Below are 18,232 nucleotides of genomic sequence, written 5' to 3'. Positions count from 1 at the left end.
TCTGTACTTCTTCCTATCTACTCCCACGACCATTTGAAAACATTATCCTTCTCCACCTTTCTCCAGAGGCACATGGGAACAACGAGCAGTGAAACTGATGGCACAGCTCCTAGACTAGAGGAACCTTCAAAGCAGAATGAAGAGCGCACTTTCAAATCTGAATCTAAAGAGAGAAGAAACTTGTACAATAAATACCTCCTGCAAATGGCATTTTCAGATGTAATCTTAAACAGAATATAACAGTCAGTATTTTAATATTAGTCTGCTCCAGACATTTATAGCCTTTGCTTCTGTGCATGCAGCTGAACAAAGATTATAGGCTGCAGAAGTGGAAGAAATATTTCATAAAAAAATCTGAGTATCCAGACAATGAAAGATACAGGAGAGATTATTCCAGCAGGGGTCTTGAGGGCCCCAAAATATGTAAACAAACTATGGCATGAAAAGGTTTTTCTCATAACATAACACAATTCACGTTCCCAACTTATTTTATACTCCACTGGCTACAGCCGCCATGCATCGGCACCAACTGATTTCACGCTTTAGAGGCTGGGAAACAGTCCGCAGCTTAGTCTCTTTCACACTCCACTGATGTGGTAACCCCATCGTTCACCAACTTAGCTGTTCCGAGTCTAATATTTGCACCTACAACTGACCACCGCAGATCAAAGCTTTAATATAACTAAACAATAGCAATATGTAACATAAAGGTATAGCAAGCACTCTGCTTCCTACTCTGTGTATCTATCTGGTGGTAGAGAGGAGAGAAGAAAACACCTTCCTAAAATTTCTTTCCCTCATTACACATCTGGAGGTTGGTCTGTGTTTCTACACTTCTTTGAAATTAGTTCCTTTCCTGGGTCTATCCTGGGTTGCACTGATATCCTATTGAGAATAAGAGTCAGAACGAATAAGGCTTTCAGGGCTGTGCCTTAAATCTGACATGCATTAAGCTTGATCATTTTTCCCCTTTGAAAGTCACTCAGTCGTGTCTGACTCTCTGTGACCCCATGGACTGTAGCCCTCCAGGCTCCTCTATCCATGGAGTCCTCCAGGCAAGAATACTAGAGTGGGTTGCCATTCCCTTCTCCAGGAGATCCTCCTGACTCAGGGATCAAACCCAGGTCTCTTGCATTGCAGGCGGATTCTTTACCATCTAAGCCACCACAGAAACCCAAGATTCACAAACTAAAGCTAATAAACCACTGAGTAAGTTTTGAAAGCAGAGGCTAATGGGCTTAATCTGTGTCTTATTCATATTGTCTCATTTGACCCCAAGTACATACCAAGAGGTAGGTGCTATTATCTCAATTTTACAGATGAGAAATCTAAAACCAAGTTACTGAAGATCACACAGCTTCCAAGTGTTGGTTAGGATTCCAAAGTCCCTACACTTCACTACTACAGTAGACCAGAATACATGCGTTCTAAAAAAATGGGGTAAACAAAGCATAGTATACTTTCAAAAAAGCAAAAATACCAAAGTGCAATAATAACCAAAGAGAATAATTGTAAAGGTATGTTAGAGATATAGTTACAACTCTTATCTCCTTCCTCCTTGTAGCTGTACTAGCGAGTGTGAAGACCAAATGTGGCTGATCAGAAACTGAGACATCAAAAGAAGCAAGCTTCACTTTAAAACAGGCAAAGAAAAAACATCAGATAATTAATAAATAAAAGACTCTCTTATATGCAGACTGAAAGTTTACTAATTAAGTTTCAAGAACAGCAAACAATTAGCTTACAATACATAAACATCTTCAGAGAACTGCTCCTTTAAGGATCAGGAAACCTGTCGAGAGTGTTACAAAAGGCTTTCAAAGCAGAATAATCTACTGAACAAACATGGTTTGGGTACTAAACTGTATTTTAATCTAATATTTTTATGATACAAAAAGCAAGACAAATGTTAAAAGTTAGTAATAGCTAACAATAGGTAATGGCATTTTCTTGTAGCCAAACATGTTTTAAGTGCACATATTGTACTGAGATTTACGCTGGGACAGTGGAAACCATAAAGCTGGACCACAGGTAAGGACACAGTTTGAAGCCCATGAATAACACAGCCTCCTCTTTAAGTTGTCTCTACCTAATTGGGAAGGTAAGAAATTTTTTTAAAAGGTGTTTTAAGGTAATATAAAATTGACAAATAAAAAGTTGTAAATATTAAAAATCAGAAAAGAGAGCTATCACTTAGGTCTTGGAACAGTTGAAGAAGATAGCATCAAAGGGGAATTGGAAGCTAGTATGTAGACCAGGGACTGAAGGGAGATATTCCAAGTAGAAGGAATGGTCTGAACAATCTGAAGAGGCAGTAATTCAAAAAACCTTATTCTGGAGACAGCTATAGAAACTACTGGAGCCAAAGGGTCAATATAGCAAAGTGTGGAATATTCTGCCAGAAAGAATATTCTGTTTTCAGCCTGGAGGGCCCTCAACACTAGGTTCAGTCATTCAATACCATAAGCAATGGAGAGTCAAGTCTAGACCCTATAGGCAATTGCTGAGAAGTGATACTATTACTGTTGCGTCTAGATCTTCAAACTCCCTTACACCATCTGTTCTTTCATTTACCCTGGCTTTTTTTATTATTACTATTATGTACCATCAGGTAAAGGTGTTGCAATAGCACACAATCTTAATACTGACATTGCTCAACATTACTTGCTTAACCCAATGGCATCAATGAGCAAGCAATAACATTTAACCAAAACCCAGAAACAGGATCAACAGGAGGAATGGGCTCCATAACAGTGTGCCCCAAGTCTAATCCCATACTCATAAACAGACATTACATCTAGGGGAGCAATCAGATACACTTACTTTGTATAACCATTCTCACGATCAGAGAGAGAACTGAACCAAAGTTTGCCCCACGTCACATTCCACTCCACAGTCCAAATATCCAGAAACTTGTGCCTTGCTACCTGGTGAAGATTCCCATAGTTGGCCAAGTGTTTCTGAAACAAATAGCTGGTGATACCTTAGTATGTTGTTTAGTCGCTAAGTCATGTCCAACTCTTCTGCAACCTCATGGGCTGTAGCTTACCAGCCTCCTCTGTCCATGGGATTCCCCAGGCAAGAATACAGGAATGGGTTGCCATTTCCTTCTCCAGGGGATCTTCCCAATCCAGGGATGGAACCAGTGTCTCCTGCACTGCAGGTGGATTCTTTACCACTGAGCCACCAGAGGTATCTAATAAACTAACAAATATCAGGATATACATTTGTCTGAGATAAGAGCTCAATTGTTTTGGATCTAGATATGATAACTGGCCTTACTACCATTGCAACAGTCTCTGGAAAAGGCAAGACCCATCCCCATTCCTTTGATTTTTATAGTTTCATTTCCTAGTATGAAGTGATATTTCTAGTCTCTTCGAAACTTTCCAATCTATCCAACTTCTACTTTTCTCAACAGAACATCTAACCTTACAGTTTTTAAGACAAAATGAAACCATAACTCCTTGAAAGGAAAAGTGAAACACATTTCTACCCCACCGAAACCAATTTCAGCTGTTCATTTCAGTGGTATCAGCAGAGCTCACAAGGAGAATAGCTACTGTTCAAACTACCCACAGAACCTGAGCTGCTCTGCTCTTCTCTCATTTCTCCCCCTCCCCATCTCCTCTGTAACTTATACACAACTGCCTCACTCCGCTGTCCATCCTCCCAAAATGCTGCCCAACAATTTGCAGGCTGTCACAGATTGTCAGCACTGTGTTTGGGGACCTGAGAAGTGCCCCCGTGGGACAGCGCAGTGTTAGTACAGCATTTTCCAGGACACAATGTCAGTCTTTATAGCCAGTCGCAAATTAGTTTCTTCTTAAAAAAAAATAATACTCCTAATAAGACAGGTACAAGGAGATTTTAAATAACCAAGATTAAAACTCACTTGGTTTACTCTCAGACGTGGCCCTTTCAGTCAAGCACAATGAAATCCCATGTCTCTCTCTACTGACACGAGACGTGCACATCATCTAGGAACACCTGAAGTCAGCTTTCTGATGCTAACAGAAGCCAAGAGGCTACCAAAAAAAAAAATCAAAGGAGGATCTTCCTTCCCCTTTTTCCTGTGCCCATGGCTCCTCATTCTTAAATTTTATTTGATAGTACTCTGTTTTGAACTCAGTTCTCAACATCAACATTTGCTTCTATGTCTTGCTGTGCAAACCCATTTAAAAGGAAATTCTGCAAATCACCAATATCATTTCTTTAAAGCTTTAATCCAATTCTTTGCATGTGCTTCAGCAGCACACAAGTACAATTATCTCCTGACAGTGCTATGACTGACCCTCTGAACAAGCCTTCATCCTATATATCCGTCATCCTCTATATCCGTTTCCTGGTTGCCAATGGCTACACATGAGCGTCAGAAGCTGGAACAGACTGAAAAGATTATCACAGGATGTGGGGAAGAGAAACCTCTCACAAAACAGCAGGTCATAGCAACTTAAGTCTTCTTAGAAAAAAAATTTAATTAACAATAAACATCTATAGAGTAACATTTTAAAAATTAACATCAGTTTCACTAGCTATCAATTCGTTTTCATCCATAATTTCTTTGATAGCCTTATTCATTCTGCTTTATCATGGTTTCCCGAGGATTTCACTAATCATATAGTCTTCCCAGTCCATCAGACTCCTCCCCTCACACTGCGTCTTTGCTGCTCCCTATGTGAACTACAGGGAAGCTAGAGCTGGACAGGAAGGATGTTAATTCTCAGTTCTATAGTAGAAAGAGACTGAAAAGAGCAAAGCTAGTAATCCCACTTTGAGAACTAATTCCAATATTTAACAAGCCCCTATTCTCTCTACAACAAACACCAAAATTTAAGAAAGACACATGAACAGAAGCAAGAAGATCCTCAAAAGACCCTGCAAGTCTTTCAGGATACTGCCACTTTCAAACCTGTTACATAGGAGAGTTACCAAGTAAAATGGCACTAAGAACATACAAAACATTAGCAAACAGAGTAAACAGTATTTCTAGTTAACTGACTTACCAAATACGTGGCATTTAATAAAACTCTAGAATGTGCAGACAGGCTGCATCTGAGGCAAATGGTACAAAAGTTCCCTCTGATAGACAGCAGCCTCTCCTGGAAAATAATAATGATGAAAGTTAGTTTTACAAAAATCAGTACTTATCACTTCTTTGATACCTGTTTGTGCCTTTAACTTTTATGATCTCATTTCATGAACACTCTAAGAGTTTCACACAGTGATTTGCCACAGAATGGGCAATAAAAATAAACACACACACAAAAATACTTTTTAGAAATTCAACAACAGAACAGAATAAGGAAATGTCATTTTCTCTCATTCTCAGTCCTCTTGAGAACTAGTCTGAGGAGACAAAACATCTATTAAATGCCATTAAAAACAGAAAGAGAGATGGAGATAAGAAACAAAATAATACAAATGACTGAAACACAAAAAGATGTTCAACTTCTGGTCATTACTATAGTTCTAACTTTTAGGATGGTACATAGTGGCTGTTCAGTAAGAATATGTTGAATGGACAGCTAGCTGGACAAATAAAAAATAAACCATCATCAGTTAACAAAGAAAAAATAAATCACATCAGTTAGCAAAGAAATCCACAATAAATCTACTATTTTATCCATCAGACAAACAAAGATTAAAAAAGTAAGGTCTGTTTTGGTCAGTAAAGACTGAATAGGGCTCCACATTGTTAATGGAGATACATATTTTATTAATATAGAAAGCATTTTAACAATATTTCAAAATCTTTTATATATCAAAGGACCTTTGGATCCAGCAATTCTCCTTCAAAGAATTTATCATAAGGAAATAACTAGACTTCTACAGGACTCTTAAAAACTGAGGGAGAAAAAAAAAGTCTGATAGAAAAATGAACTTAAAAATATACTTCACACAGAAAGATATTAAAATGACTTTTATATATTCTATGAAAAGATTATTAACTGCAAAGTGACAATTAAAACTACATTGAGATACTTTGTTTCTAACTACAAATAGGATAGGAAAAACTAAAAAGCATACCAACATACTCGGATAATTAGTTTATGGGAAAAACTCTCATTCATTGCTGGTGCAAATTCAAACTTGTACAACCTCTCACAGAAAGGGATTGAGCAATATTTAAGAAAACTATATTTGCTTTCAGAGAAGGCAATGGCAACCCACTCCAGTAAACTTTTGACCTAACTATCCTATTTTAGGTATTTACCCAAACATACACTTCCAACATACAAAAATATATATAAACAAGGTTAGTTACTGCAGCACTGCTTATAAATTCAAAACACTGGAAATGGTATGAGAGAATGGTTAAGGTTACCACAACAGAGTAACCAAAAGAGGGAGGAAAAGACAAAGGGAGGATGGGACAGTGAGTGCTATAAATTGATATGGAATGGAGTCCAAAACATATTGAAGTGAAATGTTTAATTTAAAAAAGCAAAGAACAAAAGAGTATCTACAGTATGCTAAATTTTGTGTAAAAAGTTAAGAAATAAAAAAAAATAATAAATGTGTTATCTCCTCATACCTGGGGGGGGAAAACCACCAAAAGGGTAATCCAGAGACTGATGGGATTGATTACCTATAAAGGCTGGGTGAAAACAGGGTGAAAAAGAAAGAAGAAATGGGTGACACTGCTTTGAGTGTATATATATATATAATTCTGACTTTTGGAACCATATTAATGCTTCACATGCTCAAAGATAAGTAAGATCAATTAGGATGGGGAGAAAAACTTAGAATACAACAGAAATGAATTGTATTGCAAATGACTAACATAACTATGTTACAGAAAGAAAGTTGGGGAGAAAACTAACCCAAGTAACTTTTGAATGTGGTTTCTTGCTCAGTGATGTCCAACAGAAAGATAATGGATGCCACATATGTAATTTAAAATCTTCTAGCAGCCATGTTAAAATGGTTAAAATTAACTTTATTTACTTTATCTAATATATCTAAAATATTTCAACATATTATTTAAATATTATTGGGATATTTCACATTTCTTATTTCATATTAAGTTTACAAAATCCAGTACATCTCAATTCATGCAGTTAGTGGCTACTTTATTGACCAGTGGATATTTAGACTATATGCCCATAGGATAAGGAAAACAAATATTGAACTCTACTTCAGTTCAGTTCAGTTCAGTTCAGTCGCTCAGTCGTGTCCGACTCTTTGCAACCCCATGAATCACAGCATGCCAGGCCTCCCTGTCCATAGGAGATGTCTTCTAAGCAGTGGTATGAAACTATTCTCTGGTATTCTAGGACTAGTCCAATAAGTAAAAATGCAAACCATAGGGACAAGTTTCTCACTTTTGGAAGAGGGAGTTATAAATACACAATGAATAAACCCTGTAGTGTTGGACTGGAATCAGAAGTATCAATATAAACTCATTGCTTTCAGAAGACAAAAAAAGATGTATATGAATGTGTATATGAGTGACAAGGGCAAGGCAATAGGAAACAGCAATCAGCTTGCATGGGCTCCCACTGACCAAATCAGTAACAGCATCAAAATAAATAATGAAATAAAGTATTATAAGTAAGTATAAGAGACATGACGGAATTAGAAAATCACCATTTAGGAACCATCATGAAAATGATTCAGGCAGATATACAAAAGTTAGTAAAGGTTCAAGGAGAAGTAGGAAATTTATAAAATCTCAAAGTACCTTTTCAAAGATACCTCAAAATTAAAAACATAATGTCAATGTACTTAATCACTGAACTATACACTTTGGTTAAAATGGTTAAAATGATAAATTTTATGTATATTTTACCACCAAAGTAATTATAAAAGGAAAAACAGTAACTTTGCACTGGAAAACCTGGCAAATACTACCTTTAAAGGAGTTATCCAAGACCACATTACTAATATTTCAATATCCTGTGCCTCCTGACACAATGCCCTGAGAAGCATAACGTTACTTCTGCGGTAGTCCTGCCAGAAATGGGTAATCTGAAGCCAGTAATGAGAAAACAGCAGATAAACCCAATTTATAAGCATTCTACAAAAGAACTGATGCCTTTGAATTGTGGTGCTGGAGTAGACTCTTGAGAGTCCCCTGGACTTCAATGAGATCAAACCAGTCAATTCTAAAGGAGATTAACCCTGAATATTCATTAGAAGGACTGATGCTAAAGCTGAAGCTCCAATACTTTGGCCACTTGATGCGAAAAGCTGACTCATGGAAAAGACCCTGATATTGGGAAAGATCGAAGGCGAAAGGAGAAGAGGACCACAGAGGATGAGATGGTTAGATAGTATCACTGACTCAATGGACATGAAACTGACCAAACTCCAGGAGACAGTGAAGGACAGGGATGCCTGGCAAGCTGCAGTCCACGGGATGGCAGGGTTGGACACGACTTGGCGACTCAACAATAATAACAGCAAAATAACTGGCCTGGACTCTTCAAAAATGTTAATGTCCTGCAAAAGCAAAGACTGAGGAAACGCTCCAGATTAAAGGAAACTAAAGAGACATGACAATTGAATACACTCCAAGAGCCAGAATTTTCTTTTGCTACAAAACAGTACATTATTGGGATAATGAGTGAAATCTGAATAAGTCTGTGGACTACAGTGTAATATTAAATCAATGTTAATTTCTTGATTTTGATAACTGTAGTATGCTTTCATAAAAGAACGTCCTTGCCTTTAGAAAATATACTCTCAAGTATTTAGGTAAATAGGGATAGGTCTGTATCTTACTCTCAAACAGGGAAAACACTCTCCCTTTATTGTTAGAAGACCTTCATATTTCCAACATTAAAAGAACATAAACATACAAAATATGGAAGCTTTAAGAATAAAAAACTCTAAAGCAAATACTTCTCCATTTAGTGGACAGAGAAAATTCAGTCATTATAATACCAGGAAGATTGTAGGCCTGACCTTACATACAAACTCATTAATGATCAGGAGAGTGCAAATAACACATTTAATTAAATTTGCTCATTTATCTATTTTGGGAAGTACTATTAACAGCATTAACAGCACTGAGAGAGAGTAGGAATATAAAAGGACAGAGATTAAAAACAATGGCCCAAAACAACCAAACTGGAGAGTGAATAGAAGGCTAGGTAAAATTAGAAGCTTAAAAGAATGAAAGAAAGATATCAGACACAATTTTAAGGCAGACTGTTGCTATATGAAGCAATTTTGGCAAACACCAATGCTAAATGAGGAAATATATATATATATATATAAATGTATATTATGTATCTATACACATAGCACATACATGCATACATATACATACATACCCATCACCTTTTTCCCTGTAAGAGACTGGTAATCCTAACTAAGTAAGGATTCATGAAGGGAGAACACCCTAAAAACAGAGGACTACTGATGCAGTTTGATAAGAGTAGTTTCATACTCATAGTTTCACAAATACAGAAACTCGATCAAGGATCACCAATGAAGAATTAAACTATCCTAAGCATGGCAACCCACTCCAGTATTTTTGCCTGGAAAATTCATTCCATGGACAAAGAAGCCTGGAGAGCTGCAGTCCATGGGTCGCAGAGTCGAACATGACTGAAGCAGTCTGGCACACACACACAGACTATTAGTTCTGTTATCTACCCTAGATTCTTCAACTAGCTACCCTTGGGTTATCCTTATTTTCCCTCATTTTTCTCTCCAGGCACTGAGCATTCAAAATAGTCTACATTTCCCAACCTCTCCTGCAGGAAGATGTGGCTCTGTGACCAACAGAACATGAGCAAAAGTGGGACATCTAACTTTCAGGAAGTATCCTCAAAGGGAAGAAGATGTGTCCTCTTCCTCCTTTCTGCTGGTTCATATGTGGATGAAGAGGCTGGAACTCCAACAGCCACCTTAGACCAGCAGGCAACTTTGGAAAAGAACAGAATCCACGCACAGTGGTGCAACGACGTGACGCCGTGACAACCACGACTGTCCCAGGCTGCTTCTGGAAGTCGTGACAGTGACAGAAATGAACTTTCATCACGCTTAAGTCTCTATTATTTGACTGCAACCAAATCTTATCCTAATTAATATAACCTCTATACTAATGTACACTCCAGAGTTTCTTCCTTTCTCTAAACAATCTTCCACTGGTCCTTTGCTGGTTTCCTTTTCTGCTTCACACTCTTTTACCATGAATATTCCCCAATATTCTATCCTTGGTCAAACTTCACAGTGAGGAAAATTTGTCTTTTCTGCTCTTCTCCCACTAAATTCACACATTCTAAAAAGCTTCATTCCTACGTGTCTGATCATTTATTTGAGCTCTAATTTTAACTCTAGCTGTCCATTGTTCCATTTGTACAAGATGTAATTAAACAGGAACATAAGTGATTTTTAAAACTAAAAAGATAAATAGACAAAACGGTGATGGCAGCAATAGTAGTTGCTGTGATGGCAATAAACAGCTAACACCGAGCTTTTAAAATATGCCAGGCACCGTTCTAGTAACTAATCCTCATGATAATCCTATGAAGCAGGAAGTATTATCACCATCCTCCTTTTAAAAATGAGGAAATGGAGGCAAGTTAAGGCAAGTTAAGAAACTTATTCAAGATACAGAATTAATGTACTAAAGAGATCATTCAAACCTAGTCTTCCAGAACCCACCCTCTTAACCAGCATGCACTAGCATCTCTTCTCCGAATGTTATCACAGCTTAAGGTTGTTCTCAGCAGTGATTACAGTTATTTAAAAATCCAGCATGGTAATAAATTTAAGGCCTCTGCAGATTAACTTTTAGGGACCGTCAAATATCACTTAGAAATAAATATGGTAAATAAGATGAGTGATCAAGCAAGATAATATTCTTGGGCACAAAAGATATGACCATAAAGTAATGAGACTGGTTTTCTTGTATGGCTCTATTGGTTCTGAAAGCAGTTCCAAAAGACAAATCCAAAGAATATTTATTTGCTAGAATAAATGCATAGTCTTAAGAATGATTACTTTAAAAGGGACAGTATTCATTTATAATAAATTTAATAATGAAGATCTTTACTTTTAAAGTACCAGATTTTTCAACTACCACTCAAACCTACAACTTGTAAAAGCACCTGAACTCAGTATCTTTCTCCCTAGACCTCTAGGAGATCCTTCCTCAATGTCACTATCAAAATGCTACAATACACGTATCTGTCAAACTCAAAACTCTGAGGTATTCCAACTTTCAGCTTTTCTAACCCTACACTTCTTGCTCTTCCTCCACAAGAGCTTTACACCTTCTATGTCTACATTATTCCATGACTGTCCTATTGCCTACCCTAAAGCCACTCCCTACTTGGGGTTACCCCTCTAAGCCACCACAACAATCTTTCTCAAATACTGTTTTCATCATCACTTTCAACAAAAATATCATCTTTAAGGATCAAATCTAAGTTCTTCAGCCCAGCCTTCAGAGCCTTCCATTAATTCTTCATTATCCTTATACACATGTAAACCTAGCAAATCATCTCTCTACTACACATCATCTTCCATTTGTGAAATATTAAAATACCCCTTCTGTCTCATACAGTTCACACACTGCACTTCTTGCTTCTAGCTTCTCACCACTCTATGTGGAATTTTCCTCTGTCCTCTCAATTTGTCATTCTATCACTTCCTTCAAGATCCTCCTCTTCCATAGAGTCCTAATAACCTCAAATAGATACTGCTCTATTTTACATTTAGTAGAATGGGGTGAACTGCAAAGACTGACCAGACTACGTAAGAAAACAGGCATCCCAGAAATAAACGCACACTTAGAGGGTCCGTTAATCCACAATGCTGGAGGCGAGACTACGCAGTGGGGAAAGTGGTCTCTTCAATACATGCTGGTGGGAAAACTGGACACCCACGTGTAAAACAATTTAACTACACCACTTTCTTACACCAAGTAAAAAATAAACTCAAAATGGATGAAAGACTTAAACGTAAGACCTAAAACCATAAAACTGCTAGAAGAAAACACAGGCAGCGCACTCTTTGTCATCAGTCTCAGCAATATTTTTTGGAATCTGTTTCCTTGGGAAGGGGAACAAAACCAAAAATAAACAAATGGAACTACATCAAGCTCAAAAGCTGCTGCAAAGCAAAGGAAACCATCAACAAAATGAAAGGGCAGGCCTCGTTATGTATTGCTTAGGTTGTGAGATTATGGGTTTTGTTGTTCTTTAAACTTTTCTGTATTTTCCAAGTTTTCCACAGTAAGCATGTATTTGATATTTTTTTAAGAAAAAAGTATTTCTAAAAAAGAAACTAATCATTTTATTTTATTTTTTAAAATGAGTTTACCTATGAGGGCTTCCCTGGTGGCTCAGCAGTAAAGACTCCGCCTGCAATGCAGGAGACACGCAGAAGCCGCAGGTTCAATCCCTGAGGCAGGAAGATCCCCTGGAAGAGAAATGGCAACCCACTCGAGGATTTTTGCCTGGGAAATCTCATGGACAGAGAAGCCTGGCAGGCTACAGGCCACAGGGTTGCAAAAGTGTTGGACACGACTTAGCGACTCAACAACCACCAAATGAAGGCAGTTAACAGGCCTGCGGCAAAAGCTGGCTTGGTGTTTGTATTCTGAATATGCAAAATAAAACGAGTGCTTAAGGGAAAATTTTAGTGTAATAAAAACTGTATAAACATGTTACTTGATTTACTACTAATATCTGCAGTTCTTCCCTCTTGGCTAATTACAAATGTCTACAAGAACTCCCCAAATAACAGACAAAAACTCAAAAAACTCACTCAACAAGCTCTTGGCCATGCCCTCCTGGTTCCCTCCTGCAGTCTTTCGCAGTTCCCTCCCTGACATTTCTAAGTCAGCCCTTTGCTCTGCATCTGTTTACCCCTCTTTCTAACTGCCTCAGTCTGACTGTCCCTCCTAAGGGTTTCTGATGTCCCCTCTCTGTCTCTGACTAACCCTCACTCTCTGCTTTTTGTTGGGTACCCTCTTTCTGTCTCAGGGACAAGTTACGCACCCCAGTGTGAGACTTTTCCTCTCTGTCTCTGCCCTTCCGTCAGCCTTTCCCCTAGTCACCTCATTTCCAAGACATTCTTGTTAACTTTTCCCTCTACTCTTTATAAACAAACAGGGTTGGTATTATTAACCCTATTTTACAGATGACAAGAAAAAAACAAACAGGGCTACTGGTATAAACTTCAGAGGGGAATGTTTAAATCCAAGGACTTCCCTTCTCTAATACTCATCTGGCATTCCATGGCAAAGAACCTGAAACAGCCCATATGCAAGCCAGTATTAACACTACACCTATTTTTTCCTAAGAGGCAAATCTCATAATAAGAATACCACACACCATTTGCCCATATTTTTGCCTTAGCACCAAGTTAAACAGTAATGCATTTGTCCATTCTAGAAATTCATATCACTGTATGTACAGGTTAACTCATGTTATTTGGGAACCTCAGAATATTAGACACCAGAATCTGCTGTTTCTAACACTGCTTCTCTGCTTCTCTGTTGTTATCCCTAGTCTAAACCAGCCATGTTTGACATAAAAATAAATAATAATAGAAAATTTTTAAAAAGGGCACAAGGGACAACAGATTAAATAAAACCGAAGAACAAATTTGAAGAATTAAAAAACTAGACAGAAGGCTAGCATGAGACTGCGAAATGGCACAGCACAGACTGTGAGCAATGGGTCCATGTTCTACTGAGAGGAAATATTCTCTCCACACGCAGGTTTACTGCTGCACAGCAATAGCCTGTAACTGCTCTTCTATCGAAACCTCTGACAACTGGAATTCCCCTGTAATTCAATAAACTCTCAGGAGCTCAGGAGTTACCCAGGCTTCATTCATCCTACCGGGCTCATTAACAGAAAACTCTTCATGTTTCCCCCACTAGCTAGAGCACATTTTCTGGTGGGTGGCATAGTAGAAGTAGGTTCTCTTTTAAGACATAAACATCCTAGTTCCATTTCTTCTCACTTTTCCTGTGGGTGGAATGCCTGCAACCAATACAATTCAACCAAGAAAAACGTCTAAAATATAGTTCAGGTTCAGTTCAGTTCAGTCGCTCAGTCGTGTCCGACTCTTTGCGACCCCATGAATCGCAGCACGCCAGGCCTCCCTGTCCATCACCGACTCCCGGAGTTCACCCAGACTCACGTCCATCGAGTCAGTGATGCCATCCAGCCATCTCATCCTCTGTCGTCCCCTTCTCCTCCTGCCCCCAATCCCTCCCAGCATCAGAGTCTTTTCCAATGAGTCAACTCTTCGCATGAGGTGGCCAAAACACTGGAGTTTCAGCTTTAGCATAGGTCACCAGTTTTACACACAGTGTGAGTGCTAGTCTTGTACTGCAGGTTTATATAATTAAAGATCTACACTTTTACTTTTGACACTAGTTCATTTACTTCTGTCATGTCTAATGAGTGCACAAGTTCCAAATCAACAATACACTAGTCTTATCGCTCATTCTGGTGGGATATTTTGTAAATGGTGAGCTAATAAGGACAGGGTCACAGATTGAAACACATTAGACAATTAGTTTTGCTATTTTTCAGGGCTCAGTGGGCACAGTCAACAAACTTAACCTTGGCTAAAAAAATTACAGTGATCATGTGAAGCTTTATGAGAGTGAATATATATGTATCACCTAAATTCATGACTATAAGAAAATATAATAACTAAACACAGTAACAATAATACTGTCTTTCACTAACCCTGAAAATGGGTCTATCTTCCAAAAATTTCTTTTAAAGAAAAAAGAACAAAAATGTTTAAAACATAAAGAAAAAAATAATATGTTACAGCACACAAATCAGATTTTAATGGAAATGACTATTGTTATAGTTTATACACAAGTCTGTAGTAAAAAAAAAAAATAATAGTCATCTTGCTGATTCTTAACTACAGGTCAGGGTGAAACTGGTAAAGTGGAGCCAGGGGAAAACACATCAAAAAAGAGAGTAAAGGAAACAGTTCCTAGACATTTGCATCTTCAGACATCAGTCAACACAGCATGTGAAGGAATGAAAAGTAAACATTTCAATTCTTAACTCTAAGACTCTGCTTGGACCAGCAAATCGGTTTTCTCTACCTGACATTCCCTCTTGGTTTCTCTAAACTCTCACTCCTTGTAGATACACACACCCCAGTGCCCCCATAAGCACCTGTCACTAAGTTACCACATTCAGAAACTGAGAGTCACCAAATCTTCTGGCCCCTACCCACTACATGGAACTTTTAGAGTCAAATAGTCTGGCTTTAAAAAAAGGCAGGGAGGGTGGGAAGCCAATAAAAAATTCTCTATAAAACTCTATCCTAGTCAATAGTCTATATCTAAGTCATTAACATAGATAACTGTTCTGCTACAAGCTATAATGTGCAGAAAGACACAAAACTAAATTCTTACTATGGGTTATCAATGAAGCACTAGCCCAATAACACACCCCAACAACAAGAGCATTCTGGAAACTTCTAAACATAAAAAATAGCCTAATATAATCTTTATATAAAATGCAACTGCTTTAAAAAAAAAAAAAGCCTGCAATCTGAGCACTTCTTACTGCTTCTTTAAGTTTATGGGTTAAGGATAACTATCCTCACTTACCAACAACAACAAAAAAACTGAATCTTAAGAAAATACGTTACCTAAAATTTCATGACTTTTTACCATCATCATAGTCATCAATTAGAATAGCAACAAAATAATGAGCAAATACTCACTCCAGCACTATTTTATATTCACATCTCATTTAATCCGTATAGACACCTTATCAGGTAAATGCTATCATCTTCATTTCAGAAATTAGTAGACAAGCTTAAAGAGGTGAAATAATTCGCCACAACTCATGAACTGGAAGTCACAGCACCAGGATTTCAACTCAAATTTGTTCAGCTTTATACATTCAACAATTGTACTGCCATCCTTTGGTTTTAGAACCACATTCAAGTATTTCCCAAGCAATGATTTCAGAAATAATACAAGACTACCTACTTACTATACTGCCAAACCCACAAAAAGCTGACTGTAAAATCCTCACTCTTTACAAGGGGAAAGAGAAACAAAGTCACCTGCGGAGTCTCAGACTTAATATACCGCCAAACCCACAAAAAGCTGACTGTAAAATCCTCACTCTTTACAAGGGGAAAGAGAAACAAAGTCACCTGCGGAGTCTCAGACTGAACTGCCGGAATAAAAACTACACAAGAATCCTAGCTGTTTATATTCTGAATTCTAACTATAAGGTAACACAGACTCCTAACACATGTAGCAGGACAGGTAAAAATAACACCAATATTTCTCATTTCAGCTAGTATACATTCAAGTTAGTGACACTGTGATACAATCAGAGCTGGGTTTAGAACAAGTAGTACCTCAAAAGGGCCAACCAGCTGGAGACAAGCTTAGCACTACACATGAGGAGCATGAAGTACTTTCTGGGATACTTGTACACTGTGTAGCACTGAAGAAAGGATGGCTGTAACAAAGCAAGACAGAGCAAGACTGCTCCTAAGTGCGTGCACGCAGCGCTGGTGGGACAGAACAAGCCAAATTCTGGTGGACCTTAAAATCCAGACGAAGTTTAAAACTGACTCCACAGGTGATAGGGCCCTAATGTTACCTCTTCCCCAGGAACACGACATAAGAACATCTATAAGGTTCACACTCGTTTCCAAAGACATTTTTCCCCTATGTATTTATTAACTCATTTGATCTTCATACGGTTCACGATCACGTTTATGATCAAGTTCATAAACACAGAAACACGATTTGAAAATTCAACTGACCTGGGCTGGAGACAGAGAGACAGTGAGATTGTTATATGTGAAACATGCTTTCTCACACATGTCATTTCTAATAAACTGCTCGACACTGGAAGGCAGGAAGGCCAAAGACGATCACCCCTACTTTTCAGATTGGGAAACCCGGGAGGCAATAAACGGGCTACAAAAGATAACAGATCCAGCAAGTGGCAGACCCGAGACTCTACCCAGGACATCAGATTCCAAATCCTGTTCTTCTTCCCTACTCAACTCTGAGAAGAGGCTTTTATTGATAAAGAAAACTTTAAAAAGCGGACTTGGAGTTTTCCGAGGGTGGCCCAAGAAAACCAGGAAGTATACCCTCCCTGGCGAACAGACAGTTCACTCCCAGCTCATAGCCCGGGGGCTCCCAGCCAGCCCAGCGGACTCGCTCCAGAGGCTCAGGGCTCGCGCCCCGAAATCGCCCGAAGCCCCGGGTGGCCCCCGCTGTCCATAGCCTCCTAACCACTGGGGAGAAAAAGGGGTGCCCAAGTCCCCACTCAGTACCTGTTGAAACACAGGAAAGGAACTGCCCCTTCGCAGAGAGTATCTGAGGAGAGCACCCAAAGCAAGCACGGAGCCCAGAGAAGGAAAAAGGGTTCTGAGACCGTCCCCCGCAACCCAGGGCCCGCAAGGGTCGAAGGGCGGGAGCCGGCCACGCGTCACGTGAGAAGAAAAATACCGGTAACGAAAGGGGAAAGCAAGCTTGTCCCAAGACTTGAGGGAGACGTGGAAGCCACGAGCCCCAGGCTGGAGTGCGAAGGGAGGGAGGGACAGGTACGCGAAGCAACTCGTTACCCGGGGCGCCTTAGCTGTCCGCATCCGCCGCCTCCTCCAAGCTCTAGCTCTTCCGCTCGAGCCTCCGAGACGTGCGCCAGGCCTCGGCTCCGCCCCCCCAGCGCAGCGCGGCCTTCTGGGGACTGTAGTCTCCTCGAGGCCGGCCTGCGTAGGCGGCCTCCGGGTCACGTGGCGGGGAAGAGTAGGCAGAAGAGCGCAGCCCCCGCGATGTGTGGGGTGCTGTCCGCTCACTCTTCCCCTTCCCTCTCAGCTATAAAGGGGTCAGAGCTCCTAACGTCCCTCACAGACGTACCATCCCTCCTCTTCACAGCAAAGCTTCTTGAAAAAGGTAGTCTGAACTCGCTGTCGCCACTTCCTCCTTCTCCTCTGCCCGGCGGCTTCTGCCCCGAAAGAAAGTGCCCTTGTCACCATCATTCACTGAAGGTAGTTTCAAGTTACTGCTGCTAAGTCGCTTCAGTCGTGTCCGACTCTGTGAGACCCCATAGACTGCAGCCCACCAGGCTCCCCCGTCCCTGGGATTCTCCAGGCAAGAACACTGGAGTGGGTTGCCATTTCCTTCTCCAGTGCATGAAAGTGAAAAGTGAAAGTGAAGTCGCTCAGTCATGTCTGACTCTTCGCGACCCCATGGACTGCAGCCCACCAGGCTCCTCCATCCATGGGATTTTCCAGGCAA

At 39.5% G+C, this 18,232-nt stretch overlaps 1 protein-coding gene across 8 annotated transcripts in view; it reads right to left on the bottom strand.

The window, feature by feature from the left end:
• R3HCC1L (R3H domain and coiled-coil containing 1 like) overlaps positions 1–17,604 on the bottom strand; it is a 71,829-nt gene extending 54,225 nt beyond the window's left edge. For 3 of the 8 annotated variants that reach the window (XM_005225656.5, XM_015460709.3, XM_002698418.7), the window contains exons 1-2: positions 17,560–17,604; positions 5,007–5,102 (exon numbers count right to left, since the gene is read on the bottom strand). The gene's annotated coding sequence lies outside the window, so the exon portion shown is untranslated. Of the gene's footprint in view, positions 1–5,006; positions 5,103–8,310; positions 12,252–12,285; positions 12,385–17,268 lie in introns of those variants that run through there. The other 5 variants (XM_059882009.1, XM_005225658.5, XM_024986108.2 and 2 more) reach the window with 5 other exon arrangements.
• Positions 17,605–18,232: the final 628 nt, after the last annotated feature.

Source organism: Bos taurus, chromosome 26 (assembly GCF_002263795.3).
Source record: "Bos taurus isolate L1 Dominette 01449 registration number 42190680 breed Hereford chromosome 26, ARS-UCD2.0, whole genome shotgun sequence".
In the NCBI taxonomy this organism is placed as follows: Eukaryota; Metazoa; Chordata; class Mammalia; order Artiodactyla; family Bovidae; genus Bos; species Bos taurus.
Note: the sequence above shows the minus strand (reverse complement) of the source record. Positions and strands in the feature narration are given on the sequence as shown.